The sequence below is a fragment of the Schistocerca gregaria genome, chromosome 5, assembly GCF_023897955.1.
Source record: "Schistocerca gregaria isolate iqSchGreg1 chromosome 5, iqSchGreg1.2, whole genome shotgun sequence".
NCBI lineage: Eukaryota > Metazoa > Arthropoda > Insecta > Orthoptera > Acrididae > Schistocerca > Schistocerca gregaria.
In genome coordinates this window covers 456227000-456253976 of record NC_064924.1, presented here as the reverse complement: position 1 = coordinate 456253976, position 26977 = coordinate 456227000, and the positions used below count along the sequence as shown (strand labels likewise).

Below are 26977 nucleotides of genomic sequence, written 5' to 3'. Positions count from 1 at the left end.
TATTTTCACAAAGAAAAATGGTCCATAAACCTTTGTACGGGATACGGCACAGAACAAGTTGATCTTCGGTGGATCTCTTTCGTGTTGCAGTGGCGAATGTGGATTTTCTGACCCCCTTACATGAACATTGTGTCTGTTGACTTTTCCACTAAGGTGGAAAATTATACGCTGTGGAAATGCGTTATCCTCCATCTTTGCTAGCGTATAACCACAAAATGAAGGGCGCTTCTCTTTGTCATTGGTGTTGAGAGCCGGCACAAGTTGTAATTGGTAGGGCTTGTACAGCAAACGTCGTCTCAGAACTTTTCATACAGTTAGTTGGGGTGTTCCAAGTTCTCGACTGGCTCTATTGGTAAACTTACTGGGACTGCGCACAAAACTTTCTTGAATCCGTCGATCATCATCCTCTGACACATGCGGTCGGCCTGTGCTTTTTCCTTTACACGCACTCTGTCTGTTTAAATTGCTTAAACCAACGGCTACTGCTTTTGCGAGTTGATGGTTGAATACCGAATTTGGTACGAAATGCCCGCTGCACTGAAATCTGCGACTCACTTTTCGCGAACTCAAGAACGCAGAAAACCTTGCGCTCCACAGTCGCCATCTCACTCACGGCTGACAGTGAAATGGAATGGCGGCCCTATTGCCGCGCGAACTCTACCGTTCGCTTCTGAAACCATCACCGACCGACCACCGCCGCCGACCGCCAAAAACTTTGAAACTTCCTCTTTTCATTGGTATACGGCTTGTTCATTTTGGATCTGTACTTGAGTACATGCGAATTTTTTAAAACGGGTCCATCATTTAGAATAACCCCGTAAGTAGCCGGTAAGTCGCCTTACTGTCATTAATTATTGTATCTGGCGGTCCACTTGAATTTGCCAATTATGTCCTAGCACAACCCACCCTGCAACACACAAGCTTCTCAGACTGTTTCTGACCATCCTGTATACTGAAGTTTGTTATTCCAGTATGTCGTCGTTTCCTAGTATTTTCAGAAAATATGAATGATTTTGTGGATTTTCAGTTTGTTAAATGCAGTGCAGGAATTTTATTAAGTGAAGAATATTACGTGAAACTAGCAAAAAACATTTATTCCTTGGAATTGATACAGATTTTTTGGATTGTATAGTTTTACGTAGGGAAGAGTTTTTGTAATACGCAGCAAGATTCACATTTTAGGGTCGCAAATTATACAATTTAGTCAAATATCCGATGCCCATGTTTGGGCAGTTTGAGTATTAGGCACCTATTTGATGGACATTTCATTAAAGGCAGAACTATATTACATTTATTGAAGCGCTCAGGAACGGGAAGATCGACTTAAATCAGCAGCTGATCTCGCCAAATACAAGAAATGCCACAGTTCTGTTATACTAGGTGATACGTAATCCACGTTAAACTGCAGGCCCTCCACAATTGGCTGTCTAAGTCAGTCCAAACGTCGGAATAGGGCAAGATATAAACCAACAATAGGTCCTTGCCTAAAAAAACACTGCAATGAGGAAAGAAATTTCTAGTTGACAACAGCTTTACCTTGTCGTAGTAGGTGTTATGGACGAATCCTTTAGACCACGGGTCGTCAAACTGCAACCAGTCAAACTACATCTGTTCGTTCGGACCTCGGTTCTCAATCTTCTTTTTTTATTTTTTTAGTTATCATTGTTTTGACTGGTTTGATGCTGCCCGCCACGAATTTCTCTCCTCCGGCAACCGCTTCATCTGAGAGTAACACTTAAAACCTACGTCCTCAATTATTGTTGGATGTATTCCAAGCTCTTGTCTTCCTCTACAAATTTTACACTCTGCAGCTCCTTCTAGTACCACGGAAATGATTCCCTGATATCTTATCATCCACTCCCTTCCTCTTGTCAGTGTTTCCCATATATTCCTTTCCTCTCCGATTCTGCGCAGGACCTCCTCATTCCGTACTTTGTCAGTCCACCTGATTTTCAATATTCGTTTGTAGCACCATTTCTCAAACGCTTCGATTCTCTTCCGTTCGGGTTTTCCCACAGTCCATGTCTCGTTAGCATACAATGCTGTGATCCAAACGTATGTTCTCATAAATTTCTTCCTCAAACTGAGGCCTATGTTTGATACTAGTAGAGTTCTCTTGGCCAGGAATACCCTTTTGCCAGTGCTAATCTGCTTTTGATGTCCTACTTACCCCGTGCCTAGGTAGTAAACTCTCGCTATTCTCATTTTTGCTACTTGTCACTACTTTCGTGTTTCTCCGATTTACTCTCAATCCGTATTCTGTACTCATTACACCATTCCATTCAGCAGATACTGTAATTCTTCTTCGCTTTCACTGAAGATAGCAATGTTATCAGCAAATCTTATCCTTAATATCCTGTCACCCTGAATTTTAGTCCCAGTCTTGAACCTTTTCTTTCATTTTCGTCATTGCTTCTTCGATGTACAGATTGAACAGTAGTGGCCAAAGACTGCATCCCTGTCTTACACCCATTTTAATCCTAGCTCTTCGTTCTTCGTGTCCCGCTCTTGATATTCCTTCTTGGCCCTTGTAAATGGTGCATATCCCCATAGCTTACCCCTATTTTCCTCAGAATTTCGAACATCTTGCACAGCTTGACAATGTCGAACGCTTTTTCCAGGTTGACCAATCCTATGAAGGTGTCTTGATTTTCCTTTAGTTTTGCTTCCATTAGCAACAGCAGCTCAGAACTGCGTCTCTGTTGTCTTTTACCTCTCCTAAAGCCAAACTGATCGTGATATAATACATCCTCATTATTTTACAGAGACGACATACTTTAAGGTGTGCTTAATTTTTGCGGCCGATGTGACCGAGCGGTTCTAGGCGCTTCAGTCCGGAACCGCGCTTCTGCTACGGTCGCAGGTTCGAATCCTGCCTCGCGGTCGCAAGTTCGATTCCTGCCTCGGGCATGGATGTGTGTGATGTCCTTTGGTTGGTTAGGTTTTAGTAGTTCTAAGTCTAGTGTTTAGTGCCATTGTGCTTAGTTTTAATTGGCTTCGATGAGTTCGACCGTGAGCTAAGTGAATTAGAACGCTTACCACAAGGGCAACGGGGGAAAGTAGGGCAGCCACTGCGGGCTTTGAGGATTAGAGAGTGGGAGTGTTTTATTGTTTTTCTTCCAGTTCGGACAAACCAAGAGCGTACATGGCTCATACTGATCAGCTGCTGTAGCATAAATTTAGACACTAAAGTAACACGGACTCGTGAACATGCATTAAAGAGACAATAGTCTTAAAAATCAAATTAAGGCTGTTGTAATACAGCACGATGAGTAGCAAAAAATTGACATTGAAAACAATTAGTAAATCTTTGTGACCATGTCTGATATTGCATAATGCATTGCAGTATAAGTACGATTACTGTTATTAACCATAGCCGCGCAGCCTTTGGCTGCCATTTAGTAGACATAATTTTTTTTTTGAGAATCGGCATACTGTAGAAAAATTATACTGGAGAAACCAACATTTCGGCCTTCAGTAGACCAGGAAGGCCACTGTACCCGTCACCGAAACGCTGGTTTCTCCAGTGTAGTTTTTTACATTGTGGCGTGGCACGATACTCAGAAATCTTATATGTCAACTGTTATTAATCACACAGACAATACAACACTACTTTGTACTGAAATTACAGTGCAGAGCTTTGGGGTCGTCAAGGGTGGCAGCGAACCGCGCTACTGCTACGGTCGCAGGTTCGAATCCTGCCTCGGGCATGGATGTGTGTGATGTCCTTAGGTTAGTTAGGTTTAAGTAGTTCTAAGTTCTGGGGGACTGATGACCACAGATGTTAAGTCCCATAGTGCTCAGAGCCATTTGAACCAAGGGTAGCAGCAATCTGAAACAAGGAACAATCGATAGGAGATGTTCCGAATGGTGCCGACGTTTGACTATCAGTACTTAGGGTGCGGTAGCCAACTTTTCGCGAACTTACTGTTGCTAGTCTGCTGGGAGCTCATAACAGACCAGTTAGTAGTAAAGTTTGACGACTAGTGCCTTAGACGCTAATATTCTTTCGTAGCGCAAGCGTATTCAGAGTAATATAGATGTCGGTCAGCGTATTTTTGAGTGATTGCGGGGCTCTCTGACATGTTTACTTCCATCAGTATTTCTCTCTTCCCACGTACCGCCCCAGATTCCTCCCGCCCCGTCCCTACGAGTCTCTCTCTCTCTCTCTCTCTCTCTCTCTCTCTCTCTCTCTCTCTCTCTCTCTCTTCCTGTGTGTTTGGGGGGGGGGGGGGGATAGAGAGAGTGGCGGCATAGTGGAGCTCGCTAATTCTGCGGATTTTGCGCGTGACGGCACACAGCCGGCGTAAATCTCCAGCTATGTGAAGAAAACCACTGGGCCGGCAGCAGGGCTGCGTGGATCTTTGGCAGCGAAGAGAGGAGTCGACGGCGGCTCTGGCTGAGAAACTGCCAGCACGTGCAGAGCATGATCGCGGCATTTCTTTTGTACACCGCCAGCTCGCACGTGGCCTAGTTCGTTGCCAATTGTACGAGGAGTCCCGGAAGGAATGGCCAGTACACTGGTAGGGAAGACCACTGTGAAACGGAGCTAGTTAGTTTCAATAGGTCTATTTAGAATAGTGTAAATTCAAAGGTTACTGTGCAGTACATGAACATTTCTTCTCGTGGTTGTAACATTGCCTCACTCATTTCTGCTGACCTGTGTCACATTTCGGCAAATGCTTACGCTGGTCTTGTCCTGCCTAATCACTGATCGCTGTTCAAACTCTCGGTTATTATCAAAAATTTAATGAATTGTCTATGAGGCGGTATTGCGTTTGCTCCCCACTTTTATTGCGCCTTCGGGAACGTTTCAGACAGAAGGTCATTTCGCAAACGTATTTCCAATTAACGTGTAATACTGGTAGGAAATATTTCCACGTGCCATGATACGTATTGTGTAGAAAGAACTGTTTACAGATAGCAGAAAGGAGTGCATTGCTAATACGTGTGCAGAGGGCTGCACAGTAGGCTAAGACAGCGACGGAACTCAAATGATATGAAGACGCGGCATACCGGAGTGCCCAAAAGTGAAATAGTATACTGCTGTACAAAAGTTAAGGACGAGACAAATCAAGTAGCATAATATATCAGCTACTCCCGAAAAGAATCAAAGTACGGGAAATGTTGCGAGAGGTCTCCCAGACGTATACAGCAAGTTGGACACCGCGTGGCGTGAGGGCAGCGGCTTTAGCGCCAAATGGGGCTGGCCCCGCAACACGAGGCAGTTGAGGGAACGGGGAAAAGTACACTGTGGTGGTGTTCTTAGTTATAACATACCCCGGAGACAACAGCTGGATGACATCACACGGGGAGGAATCATCGGGAAACTAGGAGGAGGACATGGCGTGACGAGTGTAGCCTAGGAGTTTGGAATTACTCATAACACTGTTTCAGTTGCATGGGGAACGTTCCGAAGCACAGGCACTTTTGTCTGAAAGAGAGGTACTAGTCGGGTACAGCATCACATGGCCGATACAATGTGCAACGGGCAAGAACGAACCCACGTCAAACAGCGGGTGCATCTGCAACCACATTTAACAGGAGTACCACGTACACAGTCTCACCCTCCGCAGTGGCACGGCGACTACTTGATGATGGGCCCAGCCCAATACGTTATGTTACCCGCAGAGGGAATCGCTAACGTTCTATCGGAATCATACAATGAAGGCTTTGACGACCAGATGTTTCAGCTGCTGAGAATTTTTCCGGGTTCTATGGCCGTGGTCCATGGTATTCTTCAATCCCTGACGTTTCCTACAAGGCTACGTTGGACATCTTCGGAGGTGCTCCTGGTTGTGCTGAGTCTTGCCGAAATTCCATCGGAATTTCTGGGTCGTTGGGGGAAGTGACAACAAAACGATTAATCGTGAATGAGCGTAGAATGTATACAACTGGCGATATACCATCAGAGTTTCGGAAAAACATCATCCACGCAGTTCCAAAGACTGCAAGAGCCGACAAGTGCGAGAATTATCTCACAGTCAGCTTAACAGCTTAAGCAACCAAGTTGCTGATAAGAATAATATACAGAGGCTCTATTAGATGACGAGCAGTTTGGCTTTAGGAGAGGTAAAGGCACCAGAGACGCAATTCTGACTTTGCGGTTGATAATGAAAGCAAGACTGAAGAAAAATCAAGATACGTTTATAGGATATGTCGGCCTGAAAAAAGCGTTCGCCAACTTAAAACGGTGCAATATTTTCGAAATACTGAGAAAAATAAGGATAAACTGTAGGGGAGCGGGTAATAGACAATACTGTATGTACAAGAACATAGAGGGAACAATGAGTTGCACAGATTAAAAAGGATTTAACACAGATGTAGTCTTTCGTCCGTACTGTTCGATCTATACATCAAAGAAGCAATGACAGAAATAAAAGAAAGTTCAAGAGAGGAATTAAAATCCAAGGTGAAAGGATATAGATTTCAAGATTCGCCGATGACATTGCTATCCCCAGTGAAAGTGAAGAATAATTCCAGTATTTGTCGGGTGGAATGAGCAGTCTAATGAGTATAGAATTCGGGTTGAGAGTAAAGACGAAAGTAACGAGAAGTAGACGAAACGAGAACAGCGAGAAATTTTACATCAGAATTTGTGATCATGAAGTAGATGAGGTAAAGGAATTCTGCTACCTAGGCAGCAAAATATCCCGTGACAGACGGAGCAAGGAGGATTAGCACTGGTAAAATGTTCAAATGTGTGTGAGATCTTATGGGACTTAACTGCTATGGCCATCAGTCCCTAAGCACTGGTAAAAAGGGCATTTCTGGCCAAGAGAAGTCTACTCGTATGAGACATAGGCCTTAATTCAAAGAAGAAGTTTCTGAAGTGTACGTTTGGAGCCCAGCAAAACTTTTTGCTACATTAAAAATATAGATGATATTTTTATCTTTATGGCTATTATAAAGAAACTGTAAGTTATACGAAGTTTATGGGTAATATTTACATTTATCATATTGCTACTGGTTCCTGATAATGGACTAGACAGATATCGATAAACATGTAATGTAATTGTGAAAATTATGTGAAAATAAAGAGTGATAGGGTAATAGCTTCAGTATGGGGAATTAGAAAGGTGTGACAAGTTATCAGAGTGCAAAAAAGACGCAATAGTCCTGAACAAGTCATAATACTGTGCAGTTGCAAGAGGCATGGCCTTAGATACAGTAGGGTTGAGGTTATGAAGAGGTTGACCTACCAGAGCCAGCAACATCATTCTGCCACCAAGAATTACGAGCAAAACTCGAACTTTGTTTGAGCAGTTCGTGTAATGGAACAAACAGACTACAACAGCAGTGCCAGTTCATATATCTCTTGGATAACAACGATTAATCTCTCTCTGCTCACAAGCAATTGTTTCTTGAGTCTCAAAAATCATGCCAAGTTCAGTTCCATTCATGTATATTGTAAAACACTAAGTGAGAAATTACAGCGACGTGATGATGTCTCATCATGGGTTTTGACACAATCCGTAGGATAGAGAAAACCGGTACAGAAGAGAATGGGAACATTTGAGATGTGGTGCTGTAGAAAAATGTTGAAAATTACGTGGACTGATAAGGTATGCACCATAGTGAGGAATGAGGAGATTTTCCGCAGAATCGACGAGGGAAGGAGTATAAGGAAAACACTGACAAGAAGAAAGGACAGGATGATAGGGGGTCTGTTAAGACATCAGGTAATAACTTCCATGGTGTTAAGGGAGGCTGTAGAGGGTTAAAGCAATAGAGGAAGATGAAGATTGGTACACATCCAGCAAATAATCGAGGACGTAAGTTGCAAGTGCTACCCCAAGATGAAAATATTGGCACAGGGTAAAGGGATCAGACTGCTACGGTCATCGGTCCCTTATCAGAAATGACGCGGAAATTGGCCGCCGGCCCCCAAGTACTGATTGTTAAAAGTCACCGCCTTTCGGAAAACTTATCGACCGTTCACTGTTGCATGTTGCCATCGTCAGCGGCCCCAAAGTTGTAATTGCCTGACCAAGTGTTGTTGTGTTGTCTGTGTGAGTGGATGATTAATTGCTTAATAACAGTAATTGTACTTATATCTAAATGCGCTATGCATTGTGAGACACGAGCACAAATATTTTGTAAATGTTTTGAAAGTAGTTTTCCCTCTACTCATTGTTTTGTATTACAACTGCCTTAATTTAATTTCATATGTCTTGCTACAAATAAGTACCGTACTTGAAGGTGATTGGCTCTGTGAAGAGCGTTCACGAATCCATGTTGCTTCAGTTATACCATAGCGGCTGATCGGTACGAGTCGCACACGCCCGTGAGTTGTCAGAGCAGGAAGACAAATAATAAAACATTCCCACTTTTCATTTGCTCTAATCCCGCAGTGACCGCACTCTGGCTATGAGGTAAGCGGCCAACTTCACTTGTTAGCTCACCGCCGAATTCACTAACTTCAGATAAAACTACACATTCATCCCTGTCCGTGCGTGACTATTGCATAAGAAATGAAATCACTGTGCTGCCTTATTCTCCGTTCTCTTCTTGAATCTGTGGACAAGAGAAAATTCGCAGGCGGCGCTTCGCGCGATACGCAAGAGGCGTACCAGGACTGCTTCCAGAAGTGGAAACCGCCTTGGGTGCGTTGTATCAATGGTGGAGTATTTCGAAGGAGACCATATACAATTAGTAAAAAGTAATCGTTGAAAAATTTTGTTAACAATGATCAGGATTTTTTTGAACAGACCCCGTATTATTATAAAATACTGCTGAGGACCGCGGTCTGATTCGGGTACCATGCAGCCCGCGGGCGTACCAAAGACACCGTTTAGTTGGCCGAACACTTATGGAGATGCAACAAATCTGATAAAGACACTGCCTGTACTACAATTGTCTGTCCTCTGCTGGAGTATTGCGGCTTGATAAGTGATCCTTACCAGATAGGATTGACGGAGGATATTGAAAAAGTCTGAAGAACGGCAGCTCGTTTTGTTGTATCACGAAGTAGGTGAGAGGTTGTCACGCTTGTGGTAAGCGAGTTGGGCTGGCAGTCGTTGAAACACACGCGTTTCTCATTGCGGCGAGATATTTCAAGAGATTTCGATCACCAACTTTCTTCTCTGAATATATGTCGTTGACAATCGGTAAGAGCATTGTCCGCAAAAGGCAATGGAGCAGTCTCTCAGGAAGACAAATCTCGCCTAAAATGTCAAATCAAAAATCGCCTAAATTTCCAGATTGTTATTTTATTGGGCTACCAGTTTCGGTGACGTATTAGGCCATCTTCAGGCCCTGACCGATCACTTCCGACATCACCTGTCGACGTAATATATCGCAGAAACTGGTACCCCAATAAAATAACAATTTGGAAATTTGACAGCTGGAAGGTTTTTGATTTGATATTCTATACTGAACAGCTGAGGTCCCGCAGCCATCTATGAAAAGATGGGCATACAGAGAAATGTCGTCTAGTCTCATCAAACCTGTTTACAAACGGACTGCTTCATGGTGGCTTCGCCAGTAGAAACGTGTCAAACCCGAAAGTTGAGGACGAGGACATAGATGATGATGGTAAGGCTGTAACATTCCGGTAAGAGTTTGAGCTTTGTGTCTGTGGTGGTTACCAAATACTTGTAGTTCTCTTAGGATTGCAGACTGTAAGAGATGACTAATGGGGGGAGCACTGGGCAAGTTTTCAATTGGGATGTGTTGCGAGTGTACGTGCGTTGTGTTCGTCTTTTCTTTGTTGAACATTATCTTTCGAGCGTGTTAGTGAGTTCTCATAATTGTCCACGAGTAGCAACACATGGTATATACCGTTCCTCGCTACGACGCAAGTGTAATTTCCCACGGGAGCAGAAGTTGGGCTGTGCGCGCGTTCTCTGCCGCGGGTATTTGAGGCAGCCTGCACGGAGAGTCACCTCAACACCGTTCCGAGAGTGAAGTCCTCTATCGGAAAGTAAGTCTGCTAGGCGTTAAGTTCTCTCAAAAATCGACTTAAACATGAATCTGTTTAGTAGTGCTTGACAGAAAGTGACATCTTAACGTTAGACGTCTGCTTTGCTTTAATAGTAATTTGTGTTGAACACTGCATCTTTGGCTTTGGTCTGCAAGACAAATTCAAGGATTAATTAGACAAGCTCTGACATGTGTGAGTGTTTCAGAATCCTCGGTTTAGTAAATCATGTTTGCAAATTACGGACACGAATTGTGAACTGAACAGTAGGAAAACTGGTAGAACCGACCTCGGGGAAGATCAGTTTTCAGGAACACGCGAGGCGATATGGAGCCTGCTACTTATCTTAGAAGATAAACTGAAGAAAGGCAAACACACGTGTTAAGCATTTGAAGATTTAGAGAAGCATACGACAGTGTTGACTCCTTGAAATATTGGTTGCAGAAGGGATAAAATACGGGGAGAGAAGGGTTATCTCCAATTAGGACAAATACCATAGTGCAGTCCAAGTACACGAAACGGACGCCGTTATTTAAACGGACGACGTTATTTAATTTGTACAATGAGCAAGCAGTAGATGAAACCGTGGCGAAATGTGAAAAGAAGATGAAAGTACAGGGAGAGGAATTAAAAGCTTTGATGTTTATCTCTGACACTGTAATTCTGTCAGAGACGGCAAAGGACTTGGAAGACCATTTGAATGGAAAGGACAATCTCTTTAGTGAAACAAAGGTGATGACGGGTACTCAAACTGAATCGGTCTATGCTAAGGGAATTAGATTAAGAAATGATACACTAGAAGTAGTATACAAGCTATTTCGGCAGCAAAGTAAATGGCAATACGGTAGTGCAGAGGATATAAAATGCTGACTGACAATAGCAAGAAAAACATTCAGATAAAGTGAGATTTGTTAAAATCTTGTATTACTTTAGATGTTAGAAAATCTTTTCTGAAGGTATCGGGTGCAGCTACTCACGAAGGTCCAGCGTGTTTATAATTACCGCATGGCAGCGAAACTTGGTAGAAATGATAATGCGATAATGTGGAGCCGATTTACGCTGGGAAAAAATTAATTCCAATTCTGACCACCAGTTGCAAATCTGGCGCTGTACGGCATCTCGTCGAAGCCTCCGCTGCTCATATTCAACAAACTCTTTAAGTGGAGCTTAATTATGACCCTCACTGTTTGACCTTTACTGCCTACGCCCCGTTCCTAAGCCATAACCTAAGGATACATTTCTACAGGCTTTTAATTTACAGCGTCAGATTTTCACCCGATGGGCAAAAAGGGAACTAATTTTTTTCAGCATAAATCGGGTCTGCATTAACGCATTAGCATGTTTAGCAAATTTAGCTTCCACGCAGCAATTACAGGCATCACTGGACGTCTGTGAGTAGCTGCACTTTAATTGTAACCATCCGGTGTTTGGAGTAAAGCTTTCTACGGAAGAGAAAGCAGACGATAAACAGTTCAGACAAGAAGCGATTAGAAGGTTGTTATTAGGAATAAATTTGCCTCTAATTGCAAAAATGATCGAAATCGATCATGACACAATAAAAAGAAATTTCGGAAGTTACTGCACGAACCGCAGTTGATCTGTTCACATTAAAATTTATTTAAAAAATTAGATAACGCCTGTGTATACACCATACAACAGCATTACTTGTCACAGGTGCTTCTGTGGATGACATGGGAGCCCCAAGATCGACAATGACACAATAAAAAGAAACTGAAAATCATTTTCGCAGTAGGAGGCAGATTTATTTCTAGCTTCACCATATCATACTACTGCATTCATCGCGATGGAAAGTTTAAATGGAGAGTAGAAGTTTTTGAAACTTGATGCTGCAGAAGAATGCTGAAGATTAGGCGGGCACATCGATTAATTAATGAACAGGTACTGAATCAAATTGGGGACATAAGGGCGCTAGGGAATAGCTTCACGAAAAGACTTGGTTGGTTGGTAGGCCACGTTCTGAGGTAACCAGGAATAGTCTGGTTGATAATGGACGGATCTGTGGGAGCAAATATAGGCGTAGACGAAGGCTTGGCTACAGATAGCAGGTTTAAATAGACTTAAGTTGCAGTAGTTATGCAGAGATGAAGAGGCTTGCTCAGGACAGACTAGCGCGGAGAGCTGCTTCAGACCAGTCTTCGGAATGATGCTCGCCACCACCATCACAAAAACAACAACAACAGTAGTTATAAATGCGACCGAGTCGTGCGTGAGGCTTTAAACCATGTTGAAATACACTGAACCGGCAAAGAAACTGGTGTAGACAAGCGCATTCAAATACAAAGATACGTAAAAAGGCACAACACGCCACTGCGGTCGGCAATGCCTATATAAGACAACAAGTGCTGGCGCAGATCGTGTTGTTGTTGTTGTGGTCTTCAGTCATGAGACTGGTTTGATGCAGCTCTCCATGCCACTCGATCCTGTGCAAGCCTCATCATCTCCCAGTACCTACTGCAACCTATATCCTTCTGAATCTGCTTAGTGTATTCATCTATTGGTCTCCCTCAACGATTTTTACCCTCCACGCTGCCCTCCAATACTAAATTGGTGATCCGTTGATGCCTCAGAGCATGTCCTACCAACCGATCCCTTCTTCTCGTCAACTTGTGCCACAAACTTCTCTTCTCCACAATCCTATTCAATACCTCCTCATTAGTTATGTGATCTACCCATCTAATCTTCAGCATCCTTCTGTAGCACCACATTTCGAAAGCTTCTATTCTCTTCTTGTCCAAACTATTTATCGTCCATGTTTCACTTCCATACATGGCTACACTCCCTACAAATACTTTCAGAAACGACTTCCTGACACTTAAACCTATACTCGATGTTAACAGATTTCTCTTCTTCAGAAACGCTTTCCTTGCCATTGCTAGTCTACATTTTATATCCTCTCTACTTCGACCATCATCAGTTATTTTGCTCCCCAAATAGCAAAACTCCTTTACTACTTTAAGTGTCCCATTTCCTAATCCAATTCCCTCAGCATCACCCGACTTAATTCGACTACATTCCATTATCCTAGTTTTGCTTTTGTTGATGTTCATCTTACCTGTATATCCTCCTTTCAAGACGCTATCCATTCCATTCAACTGCTCTTCTAAGTCCTTTGCTGTCTCCGACATAATTACGATGTCATCGGCGAACCTCAAGTTTTTATTTCTTCTCCATGGATTTTAATACCTACTTCGAATTTTTCTTTTGTTTCCTTTACTGCTTGCTCAATATACATATTGAATAACATCGGGGACAGGCTACAACCCTGTCTCACTCCTTTCACAACCACTGCTTCCCTTTCATGCCCCTCGACTCTGATAACTGCCATCTGGTTTCTGTACAAATTGTAAGTAGCCTTTCGCTCCCTGTATTTTACCCCTGCCACCTTCAGAATTTGAAAGAGAGTATTCCAATCAACATTGTCAAAAGCTTTCTCTAAGTCTACAAATGCTAGAAACGTATGTTTGCCCTTCCTTAATCTAGCTTCTAAGATAAGTCATAGGGTCAGTATTGCCTCACGTGTTCCAACATTTCTACGGAATCCAAACTGATCTTCCCCGAGGTCGGCTTCTACTAGTTTTTCCATTCGTCTGTAAAGAATTCGCGTTAGTATTTTACAGCTGTGACTTATTAAACTGATTGTTCGGTAATTTTCACATCTGTCAACAGCTGCTTTCTTTAGGATTGGAATTATTATGTTCTTCTTGAAGTCTGAGGGTATTTCGCCTGCTTCATACATCTTGCTCACCAGATGGTAGAGTCGGCCGCCGTGGTCTAGCGGTTCTAGGCGCTCAGTCCGGAACCGCGCGACTGCTACGGTCGCAGGTTCGATTCCTGCCTCGGGCATGGATGTGTGTGATGTCCTTAGGTTAGTTAGGTTTAAGTAGTTCTTAGTTCTAGGGGAATGATGACTGCAGATGTTAAGTCCCATAGTGCTCAGAGCCATTTGAACCAGATGGTAGAGTTTTGTCAGGGCTGGCTCTCCCAAGGCTGTCAGTAGTTCCAATGGAATGTTGTCTACTCCGGGGACCTTGTTTCGACTCAGGTCTATCAGTGCACTGCTGCTATAATGATAGGTTATCAAGATTTGAGTTTGAACGTGGTGTTATATTCGGCGCACGAGCGATGGGACACAGCATCTCCGAGATAGCGATGAAGTGGGGATTTTCCCGTACGTTCATTTCACGAGTGTACCGTAAATATCTGGAATGCGGTAGAACATCAAATCTCCGACACCACAGCGTCCGGAAAAAAGATCCTACAAGAACGGGATCAAATGACTGAAGAGAATCGTTCAGCGTGACAGAAGTGAAACCCTTCCGCAAATTGCTACAGATTTCGGTGCTGGGTCATCAAGTGTCAGCGTGCGAACCATTCAGCGAAACATCATCGATATGGGCTTTTGGAGCCGAAGGCCCACTCGTGTCCCCTTGATGACTATACGATACAAAGCCTTCCGCCTTGCATCGGCCCGTCAGCACCGACATTGGACTGTTAATAACTGGAAACATGTTGCCTAATCGGACGAGTCTCGTCTCAGATTGTATCGAGCGGATGGACGTGTACGGGTATGGAGACAGCCTCATGACTCCGTGGACCCTGCGTGTCAGCAGGGGACCGTTTAAGCTGGTGGAGGCTCTGTAATGGTCTGGGACGTGTGCAGTTGGAGTGATATGGGACCCCTGATACGTCTAGACATGACTCTGACTGGTGACAAGTAAGCATCCTGTCTGATTACCTGCGTCCATGCATGTCCATTGTGCATTTTGATGAACTTCGACAATTCCAACAGGACAATGCGACACCCCACACTTCCAGAATTGCTACAGAGTGGCTCCAGGAACACTCTCCTGAGTTTAAACACTTCCGCTGGCAACTACACTCTCCAGACATGAACGGTATTGAGCATATCTGGGATACCTTGCAACGTGCAGTTCAGTAGAGATCTTTACCCCCATGGACTCTTAAGGATTTATGGACAGCCTTGCAGGATTCTTGGTGTCAATTCCCTCCAGCACTACTTCATACATTAGTCGAGTCCATACCAGGTTGTGTTGCGGCTCTTCTGTGTGCGCGTGGAAGCCCCACACAGTATTAGGCAGGTGAACCAGTTTCTTTGGCTCTCCAGTGTAGTTTGCCGTCTGCAGTGGCTCAAGTAACGATAGTTTAATTATAACCACTACAACAATAACAATGAGACGAGTATATAAGACCTTTAATGAAAATTATTTTGGATGGTGAAAGAATTTTTTGGAAATAATAGAGCCGGCAATCGTCCTTGCCCTTCTCGAAGAAATCATCAGGGTGTGCACCTTAAGTGATTCAGCGAAGCCACGGATAACCACTCCTAGCAGGCTCGAGCGGTATCTGAACCCTGCTCTTCTCGGACACAAGTATAGTGCTGCAGCAGTTGCCTTGCCTCCCTCGCTGGGCGCATGGAAATGGGGTAATTTTAATTGGGTCATCTGCACGAATTACTGCTACAACATATCCAATTAATAACGTGCCGTGTTCTGACACTCAATAGTTGAACCTCGTCGTGCACATTCGTTTAAATGGGGCTGCTCTCTGTTTTAGTTGACATTGGGGCGATTGTGGTATCGTTTAAAAACGGAGTTAATTGTCTGTACTCCAGCCCTTACTATTAGGCTGGAGGTTTTGATGTAGTGCAGAAGGTGTGGCTCGTCATTTTTTTAGTTTGTGATCACAGAGCCATGTGTATCCGTTGTGGTGTTTTAGTCTCTTCAGTCTCTTACCTGGCCTTGAAGTTTTAAGGAAGGACATAATCCTAGGTGAGTGTTTTAGTGAGATACGTGCAGTCTGCAAAATGCTCAGTAGGTCGTCCAGGAAAAAAAAAACAGTCTGCTTATGATCGTTATTACTACAGCATGCAATTTTTGTATCGATGTCCATGATGTTCCAGGATATCTGATGGTGACAATGGCCGAAACGAGTAATATTGATAATCAAGTCAGTTTGTTTACAGTCACCGACTATTTCTTCAGCTACCTATTCAGCATTTTGCAGACTGCACGTATTTTTCAACATGGTCGCATACGTCCTTCGTAACTTCATGTCGCAGCTATGTTATTTAGAGAAATATTTTACTATTGTAGAGGTGGAAATTTTGATACTTCCATAGTTTCCAGCCACAGTCGTCGCAAGCTTATTATTTTGGATACTAAAGACCAAGGAGGTGAGTGCAGAATTAAGAATCCACGTCAATACGAGTTACGTTGATCTCGAATACGAATTCGTGTCTTTGCACTACTGCGCCTTGCGCGGAAGAGCCGTTTCGAAACATACCGGCTGTCTGTCAGTGAAATGCAATCTCCATTTTACGACGTGAGCAAACGACGTATTGTAAAATATGTGCTGCTGACAGGAAATAGACCTCTGTGCAATACCCGCGGGGTTCCTCCCAGTTTCTCACTGAAGCTCTGACTCGTCCCGCCTATCACCGGCCTGGATTGCAGTTCTGAGTGGGCACATAATAGCCCACGGCAGGGGAGTTAAGCACTATCGTTGTCTTCAACAAAGCTGTACCAGCTGTAATCTAAGTGACGTCCAAAACTCGGTAATCTCTTCCCTGTAGACTGCGAACATTACACGGCTGTCTCCACTTAAGAATAAACGTATCGTCGCTATCATTATACCTGAAGCCGTGTAGGAAATTTTTATTTTATGAATGTCTCTACTGAGAAATTCGAGTGGCTACACTCTGGACCCGCGTTCTGGAGGACGATGGTTCAAACCCGCGTTCAGCCATCCTGATTTAGGTTTTCCGTGATTTCCCTAAATCGCTCCAGGCAAATGCCGGCCTGGTTCCTTTGAAAGGGCACGACCGACTTCCTTCCCCACCCTTCCCTAATCCGATGGGACCGCCGAGCTCGCTGTTTGGTCCCCTCCCCCAAATCAGTCAGTCGAGTCTCAGGGTTACAGTAGACACTTAAACACTTGCAAGCAAAAGTGTCAGACTGCGAGTGAGTGAGTGAGTGAGTGAGTGAGTGAATGAATGAATGAATGAATGAATGAGAGAGAGAGAGAGAGAGAGAGAGAGAGAGAGAGAGAGAGAGAGAGAGAGAGAGAGAGAACCGTCAAACTCTTACACTATGTACGAAATGCTGTCAGCTGACTGAGGAATGAATCTGTACCCAGCATCATTTCCATCGCTGGGTAGAAAAAAAGGGAGCCACATATCTTAGCAGGTAGCATACATCATTTCGGTGTGATGGAAGCTGGATATTCTTAAGCGACGCCACACAGCGCAAATGTACAATTGGTACTGGAAAGTTTTGCAGTACAGTTTTATTTATTTATTTCGAAGCAATTTCGGCCACATTGAATAATTACACCTCTCCATATTCCGAAACCAATCCCTAAGCCAGTTCTCCCAAGTTTCTGTAGGGAGAAACGGACACTCGTTGCCCCAAGCCCTCAGGAGGTCCTCATCACTTGAAAACTGCACTCGTTTCAGCTTCATTTTCACTTGAGGTAGCACTGCAACGTCACAAGGAGCAAGGTCTGGACTGTAAGGCGGAAGCTCAGAAAGTTTCGGCCTTGTACCGCGCAAATATTCGGCGCATGCTTTGGCACGGTGAACTGGAGCGTTATCGTGATAGAGGAAGCAAGTGTTCATTCTTGACTTCGCTCTCAGTTCTTCAAAGATTGTATGACTTTGGGCAAGCACTGCTCAGTGTACCACTTAGCTGTGACTGTCTTTCGTGTGTCACAACACGCTCCATAATTCCACTCCATAAAAAAATAACCTCTCGTTTTCTTCTTTACTGTTCGGGATTTTCTGACAGCTACGGGTGTGTCGTGACTTCAAACTATGTTTTGAGTCTTAATCGGCACGTAATAATAGTACCGCCACCTGTCACGATGTTATTCACGTGATGGGATTGTACCTTAGAACACTTCTTTTACATCTCCCGGCACTTAGAATTCTCTGCACTACCCGAGTGTAGTTGCACGATGTGGACATTCATCACTGAGGGCAAGAGTAATTCCTTCAAGGCTCTGCCCTACGTGTAAAACACGCGCGAAGCTTTACCTTAAAGCTGCCCGAATCTCACTTCGTGGCCAAGATGCCATAGCAAGCACTTCAAAATACCTTGCTAGTGAACGACTACGCCCACAGACTTGGTACAGCGGCTCCAATACAAATATGAAGTATTCCCAGACCACAGCAACTATCAGCCTCCAGCGACGTAACGTTGCATCGTATTGCAAAACTGCCCTAATACCTTTTGTATAGTGATGGAACGGATATGTATCCATGTGTGAGAGAAAGGTAAACTACCATCACACGCCATAGACTGCGTGAACAATACTATTAAAGACCGTAAGCACGAAAAACGTCATTGTTTGCTTTATTCTGTGTTCTCTACAGTACTTATTACTGTAGATTCATGGTGTATACAGTTGTCTGTTTTTCAACATGTCTGGATTCAAACGTAAACACGTAACTCTTCCACTAAATGAAAAATTAGCAGTGCTACAAAGAGTGGACGAAGGAGAATCGCTCCAAAAAATTGCAAAGGAACTGAATGTAGGCGTTACGGCGATTAAGGATTGGAGGAAGAATCGGATAGACATTGAATCCTATACAGTTACGATTGATGGTGAAAGCACTCTGAAGAATCGCAAAACATCAAAAATGCCTAAACTTGAACTGCCTGATAACGCATTGTGGATGTGGTTTTGTCAAGAAAGAAGGAAAGGAACTCCAATATCCGGGCCAATTCTCATAGAAAAAACGATAGTTTTGCACAAAAAACTGGAAGCCGAAAGTAAATATCCTGCCAGTGAAGGCTGGATTGATCGTTGGAAAACTCGTCATGGTGTCCGATTTGTTTCTGTTTCCGGTGGAAAAACTATCTGCCGATGCCGCAGGTGCTAAGGAGTTTTCTGTTAAGTTTCAATAAATTGTAGAAGAAAATGAACTCCTACCCTGCCAAGTGTAAAACATCGACGAGACAGGTCTGAACTTTAAAATGTTGCCAACAAAAACGCTCGCAGCTTCAAATGAATCCGAGATAGGAACGAAACTTATAAAAGAATAAGTCATTCCTTGTAGCAACGTAAATGGTACGCACAAGCTCCCCTTGTTCGTCATTGGCAAATCTAAGAAGCCAAGGGCATTCAAAAATATAAACTTATTTTCCTTGCCGGTTTATTACCGCAATCAAAAATCTGCTTGGATGGACTGCAACCTTTTTAAATCCTGGTTTTTCGACGAGTTTGTGCCACCGGTCGAAAAAGACTTGAAGCAAAAAAATCTGCCTGTTCGTGCTGTACTGCTGTTGGATAACGCACCATCACATCCATCTGAGGAAGATTTGGTGAAAGGGGACATAAAAGTTCTCTTTCTGCCTCCTAATGTGACCTCACTCATCCAACCAATGGATCAGGGCGTTATCGAATGGTTAAAAAAGCGATATCGCAAAAAGTGTATCAGCTCAATCTTGGAAAAATCTGAAGGAGGTCATAACTTATTTGAGGCAATAAAATCCCTGAACATCAAAGATGCTATCTACAATCACTGCAGCATGGGATAAACTGAAACGTGGCACACTGCGGAAATCGTGGCGTAAACTTTAGCCACAAGTTATGACTGAAAATGAGCATACCGAAGACGAGCAAAACAACGACGCACTGGAAATCGTTAAAGATCTACAAAATCTGGAGCCCAACGTCCCTGCCAATGAAGTTGAAGACTGGATCAACGAATGTGGCAAAGACTGTGATACTTTTGAAGAGCTCAATGACAACCAGATTGTTGCAGCTGTTAGCCAGGAAACTGTGAATGAGGATTCGAACGGCGAAGACGAACCCCCCACCCGGATTTCACACAACGATGCAAAAAATGCTTTTGACATCACCCTTCAATACCTCGAGCAGAATCCAACTTCAACTCCAGTGGACGTTTTGTGGCAGTATAATCATTTCTTAGTTTATACATACAGTAGTTTATTTCTTTGTAAAAAAATTCTTTTTTATATACAGTGCTATAAACAGTTTAGTTTACAGTACACCTCGTTGATATGTTATTCAGTACAGTACTGTAATTTGTTTGTCGTTTTTCCATTTAAAACCAATACATATTACAGTGTGTGTAGACTTTTTTAGTTAATATATTGCTTCACACTGTGTGAAAAACGTCTTTTTATATTACTGTAGACGTCTTTAGTTCTTAAACCGTTTAATTTTTTGTACTAAATGTCTTTTTATATTTTTTGCAATAAATACTCGGTTTTTAGGATAATCCGACCTTCTTTTTCGTTCCGACCATGGTCCCGGTCCCGAAGGTGACGGATTAGAGGGGTTCTACCGAACATGAAAACCGAACAGCCGCCGCGACAGGCCATGGAATGATTTCGCTCAATCACCTCGCGCATTAAGACATTTACCACACTGGGAGACGAGACGATCAATTCCTGTTTCGTAGAACGCGGTCGGCTGCTGACTAATCCACTCACTCTTGCTTATCCTCGTCCCACTGAAACCGACGTCCATGCATATAGTTCTTCAGGTCGCCAAAGACGTAAAGAATCACACGATAAAGAATCCGGGCTGTACGGAGGATGTTGCAGTCTTTCCCAACCAAACTGCTGAATAGTAGCCTTTGTCTGGTTGGCAATGTGGGGGGCGGGCTTTTCGTACAACAGGATGATTCTGTCCGACAGCATTCCTTGGAATTTTGACTGTAATGGCACGTTGCAGTATCTGCAAAGTGTCTTCATAGCACTGCGCATTGTTTGTGGTTCCACGCTCGAGGTGCTCGATGGGTAGAGGTCCCCTGCAGTCGAGCAGGAGGTCATCTTGATCTTGCCGGTACTATTGTTAACAGATTTGGATTCATTTGGTGGTAGAGATGAGGCATGTTCCCATTGTTGGGTTTGCTGTTTGCCCTCCGGCTATGGGAATTCTGTTGGACCGTATCATGCTGTTGCACGATAAAACCCGCCTCCAAATTGCCAATAGGTCGACTAGGAAAGACTGCTGCATTCTTCATACAGCCCGGATCTTTCACGTTGTCTCTCCGTCGGAGTTTCGAGTCCTGCCTCGGGCATGGGTGTGAGTGTGCTCTCCTTTGCATAAGTTAGTTTAAGTTTGATTAAGTTGTGCGTAAGCTTAGAGACCAAGAACCTCAGCAGTTTGGTCCCATAAGACCTTACCTTACCAAATTACCTTGCACCGTGTGATTTTCTTATTTTTGGCGACCTGAAGAAACACATCTACATCTACATGACTACTCTGCAATTCACATTTAAGTGCTTGGCAGAGGGTTCATCGAACCACAATCATACTATCTCTCTACTATTCCACTCCCGAACAGCGAGCGGGAAAAACGAACACCTAAACCTTTCTGTTCGAGCTCTGATTGCTCTTATTTTATTTTGATGATCATTCCTACCTATGTAGGTTGGGCTCAACAAAATATTTTCGCATTCGGAAGGAAAGTTGGTGACTGAAATTTCGTAAAAAGGTCTCGCCGCGACGAAAAACGTCTATGCTGTAATGACTTCCATCCCAACTCGTGTATCATATCTGCCACACTCTCCCCTATAACGTGATAATACTAAACGAGCTGCCCTTTTTTGCACCCTTTCGATGTCCTCCGTCAATCCCACCTGGTAAGGATCCCACACCGCGCAGCAATATTCTAACAGAGGACGAACGAGTGTAGTGTAAGCTGTCTCTTTAGTGGACTTGTTGCATCTTCTAAGTGTCCTGCCAATGAAACGCAACCTCTGGCTCGCCTTCCCGACAATATTATCTATGTGGTCCTTCCAACTGAAGTTGTTCGTAATTTTAACACCCAGGTACTTAGTTGAATTGACAGCCTTGAGAATTGTACTATTTATCGAGTAATCGAATTCCAACGGATTTCTTTTGGAACTCATGTGGATCATCTCACACTTTTCGTTATTTAGCGTCAACTGCCACCTGCCACACCATACAGCAATCTTTTCTAAATCGCTTTGCAACTGATACTGGTCTTCGGATGACCTTACTAGACGGTAAATTACAGCATCATCTGCGAACAACCTAAGAGAACTGCTCAGATTGTCATCTAGGTCATTTATATAGATCAGATACAGCAGAGGTCCCAGGACGCTTCCCTGGGGAACACCTGATATCACTTCAGTTTTACTCGATTTGCCGTCTATTACTACGAACTGCGTCCTTCCTGACAGGAAATCACGAATCCAGTCGCACAACTGAGACGATACCCCATAGCTCCGCAGCTTGATTAGAAAGTCGCTTGTGAGGAACGGTGTCAAAAGCTTTCCGGAAATCTAGAAATACGGAATCAACTTGAGATCCCCTGTCGATAGCGGCCATTACCTCGTGCGAATAAAGAGCTAGCTGCGTTGCACAAGAGCGATGTTTTCTGAAGCCATGCTGATTACGTGTCAATATATCGTTCCCTTCGAGGTGATTCATAATGTTTGAATACAGTATATGCTCCAAAACCCTACTGCAAACCGACGTCAATGATATAGGTCTGTAGTTAAATGGATTACTCCTACTACCCTTCTCAAACACTGGTGCGACCTGCGCAATTTTCCAATCTGTAGATACAGATCTATCGGTGAGCGAGCGGTTGTATATGAGTGCTAAGTAGGGAGCTATAGTATCAGCGTAATCTGAAAGGTACCTAATCGGTATACAATCTGGACCTGAAGACTTGCCCGTATCAAGCGATTTGAGTTGCTTCGCAACCTCTAAGGTATCTACTTCTAAGAAACTCATGCTAGCAGATGTTCGTGTTTCAAATTCTGGAATATTCCATTCGTCTTCCCTGGTGAAGGAATTTCGGAAAACTGCGTTCAGTAACTCCGCTTTAGCGGCACAGTCGTCGGTAACAGTACCATCGGCACTGCGCAGCGAAGTTGTTGACTGCGTCTTGCCGCTTGTGTACTTTACATACGACCAGAATTTCTTCGGATTTTCTACCAAATTTCGATACAATGTTTCGTTGTGGAAGCTATTAAAGGCATCTTGCATCGAAGTACGTGCCAAATTTCGCGCGTCTGTAAATTTTAGCCCATCTTCGGGATTTTGCGTTCTTCTGAACTTCGCATGCTTTTTCCGTTTCCTCTGCAACAGCGTTCGGACCTTTTTTGTGTACCACAGGGGATCCGTTCCATCTCTTACCAATTTATGAGGTATGAATATCTCAGTTGCTGTTGCTACTATATCTTTGAATTTGAGCCACATCTCGTCTACATTCGCATAGTCAGTTGGGAAGGAATGGAAATTGTCTTTTAGGAAGGCTTCTAGTGACACGTTATCCGCTTTTTTAAATAAAATTATTTTGCGCGGACGTCGGTTTCAGTCGGTCTAGGAAGTGCAACAGTGGTTGGGATTGTGGATCCGTCTGCGGCCGACCGCGTCCTACGAAAGAAGAGTTGATCATCTCGTCTTCCAGTGGTGTAAATGTTTTAACGCGTGTGATGATTACTTTTGAATGGAACCGTTCGGTCGCCCATTCTGGCGGGCCTTCGGTTTTCATGTGAATGCCCCTCATACAAGCAATGGATACTCCTCGGCAGAATGGTACTGTAGTGGCTGGATGTGGTCTCCTCATGTGGAGAATATTTACAGTAATGAAATGGGTCCTCTTTAACCGCGTTGTCGAACCTTAACGATGAACGGTACAGACAGTTGGAAATCATCTGATCTGTATTGTCGATTTGCAGATCATGGAGGGAGACTTGTACGTTTATAAGACAACGCACCGCCTCATCTCTCCCAAAATGTTGGAATGGTTCGATGTGGTTACCTGTATGGTATGAATTCTGTGGATCACTTCAGGGATGCTGCCGAGAGGGACGGGCCAAGGACTCTGTAAGCACCTGTGGGTGTGCTGGGCTGCTCATTGTTCCTGGTGCCTTGTGGGGTCCCGCCCTGACGAACGGCCACTCAGTAGTGTACGAGGTGTGTGGGAACAGCAGTGACACTGTCGATCCTGACAGCGCTGTGCTGTTCTGCTTGTGTAGACCGCTATGGCCATCTTTTCCACGTTCTCAGTCCGAGTTTCAGCTCCGTAGAACCATCACGGGTTTTTTGAGAGCGCCGTCAGTGAAATTGTGGTATTATGGGTGTTACTAAAATGGAACAGCGGAATTGTATTTCAATTTTTGGAAAAGAAAAAGTTGCTCTAGTCTTAAAATGACTTCATTTTGGGATTCTGAAGAAGATTCAAAAGAATGTTACCCACATGCTAAAGGCCCTACCAGTTGAAGCCATTCAACGTGGCTACCAGGATTGGGAATAACGACTCTGCCGGTGTATAGCTGCCGAAGGCAACTACTTTAAAGGGACAACATTGTTGTTTGAAAAAACAATAAAAACATTGGTAGATAAAAAATCACTCCTATTACCTTTCCAAAAGACGTCGTAAATTGCTATAGACGCATATAGGCAGATGTTTTATTCAATTGCTAATTAATTTACGTCTGAGGCAGATTTTTTTTTAATCATCAGCCTTCTGACTGGTTCTATGCGGCCCGCCACCAATTCCTCTCCTGTGCTAACCTCTTCGTCTCACAGTAGCACTTGTAACCTACGCCCTCAATTATTTGCTGGATGTATTCCAATCTCTGTCTTCCTTTACAGCTTTTGCCCTCTACAGCTTCCTCTTGTACCATGGAAGTCATTCCTTCATGTCTCAACAGACGTCCTATCATCCCGTTCCTTCTCCTTATAGTGTTTTCCGATTCTGCGCAGAACCTCCTCATTCCTTACCTTATGAAACCACATAATTTTCAACATTCGTTGGTACCACCACATCTCAAATGCTTTGATTCTGTTCTGTTCTGGTTTTCCCACAGTCCATGTTTCACTACTATACAATGCTCTACTCCAGACGTACATTCTCCGAAATTTCTTCCTCAAATTAGGGCCGATTTTTTATATTAGTGGACTTCTCTTCGCCAGGAATGCCCTTTTTGCCACTTCTATTCTGCTTTTGATGTCCTCCTTGCTCTGTCCGTCATTGGTTATTTTGCTGCCTAGGGAGCTGCATTCCTTAATTTCATCTACTCCGTGATCATCAGTCCTGATGTTAAGTTTCTTGCTGTTCTCATTTCTACTCCTCCACACTACCTTCGTCTTTCTTCGATTTACTCTCAATCCAGACTCTGTACTCGTTACACTGTTCATTCCATTCAGGAGAGCATGTAATTCCACATCACTTTCACTCAGGATAGCAATGTCATCAGCGAACCGTATAGTTGATATCCTCTCACCTCACTTCTTATGCCGGAAGTCTTCGGCCGCCAATGCTGATTATTAAATCAAAATTTATGCAGCCGCAGGATTTGAACCCGGGACCCAGGACGTTTTGATTATGAATCAATGACGCTACCCCTAGACCACGGTGTTCGAAAGGCTGGGATCTGAAATTTATATCAACAGCGTTTCGCGAGAGGAGCTGCTTCCTTGCAGTGCTGTTATTTACGACCCATCTAGCATTACAGTGGTGCCATTCCGTCGTCATGCGCGACCCTGTCCGTTATTCAGACCTTCTGTTGACACATCTTAACCACGAAACATTACACTGAACCTGTCGTACTGTACTTTTCCTGTAAGTAAACGAGCTACATTTTACAGGGCATCCGCATCCCCGTCCGTAAAACAGCAACACGTTGAACAAACGCCCGGCACAGTACACACTGCACCGGGAGTTACCTTTCTAGTTAAAATATGAAGCTGCGCTGTTTGTCGGTTGGCCGTTTGCTTTTTTTGCGTGCGTATATTGCGCCGCGTCTCTGCATTTTTCTCTAACTCGTGGATGTATTATCGTTCCTTGTATAATGCTGTAATTGCTCCGCGGAACATGTTCTGGTAACATCTGTTGCGAGCCTCGGCTACCGCAGACCTAAATATATTTCTGCGATGGGCGTCGCGGAATTCTCTGTTATGCCGTACTAAGTTGGTCGTAAAATGTGGAACACTGTAAACTTATGGAGTGTTAAGTAAATAAGAGCTGAAAATAAAAAAAAAATTAACTCATTCGTAAAATCAGCATAAGATCAGCGTAAAACCGCTGCAAGATCCCTCAATATGTCACAGCAGTAATGCTTACAATACCAACGACTTCGCCGCAGTGGTAACACCGGCTCCCGTCAGACCAGCGAAGCTAAAACGTTGTCGGGCTTGGCTAGCTAGCTCTTGGTCAGGTCATCGTTCGGCTCTGCGGAGTGTTGTTAAGTCGGATACACTCAGCGCTTGTGATACCTATTGAGGAATTACTTGATTGAGAAGTTGCGATACTTATCACGAAAACTGACAACGTTCGGGAGAGTGGTGTGTTGACAACATGGCCATCCGTTTCCGCGTCTGGTGACGCCTAAAGGCTGAGAATGACACGGCGGCCGGTCGGTACCGTTGGGCGTTCACGGTCAGTTCGGACGGTGGTTGTTTTGTAATACTTATAATTGATTTGACTCTGAGGCTTCTTGTGAAACACTTTGCGAGCGGCAGTCAATAAGTAATACAACACATTTCTTTTCTGAAAGCAGTGTGGTTTTATTCAGGCTCCCATTCTTTTGGGTACAAAACCTTTTTTCTCCTTTCAGTGCGACAGCCTCAGCCATCTTAGTGGGAGGGCCTGTATCCCCGAAGCCGGCCGAAGTGGCCGAGCGGTTTTAGGCGCTTCAGTCTGGAACCGCACGACCGCTAAGGTCGCAGGTTGGAATCCTGCCTCGGGCATGGATGTGTGTGATGTCCTTAGGTTGGTTAGGTTTAAGTAGTTCTAAGTTCTAGGGCACTGATGACCTCAGATGTTAAGTCCCATAGTGCTCAGAGCCATTTGAACCATTTGTATACCCGAATGGTCCCACTGTACTGGTGGAGCGTCTTTCTGCTTGCTTCAATAACCGAGCTATTGCCCACGTACTCCTTCCCACGGAGGGCATCCTTCATTGGGCCAAACAGACGGAAGTCGGGAGGTGCGAGAGTGTTTGACGTCTTCCGTTGTCATGAGGAAGGAGAAGTTAGTTTGTATTTTTGTGGCGA

The 26977-nt window shown here is 43.9% G+C and overlaps 1 protein-coding gene across 2 annotated transcripts in view; it reads left to right on the top strand.

The window, feature by feature from the left end:
- LOC126271900 (uncharacterized) overlaps window positions 1-26977 on the top strand; it is a 752940-nt gene that overhangs the window by 49231 nt on the left and 676732 nt on the right. The gene's annotated exons all lie outside the window — the stretch shown is intronic.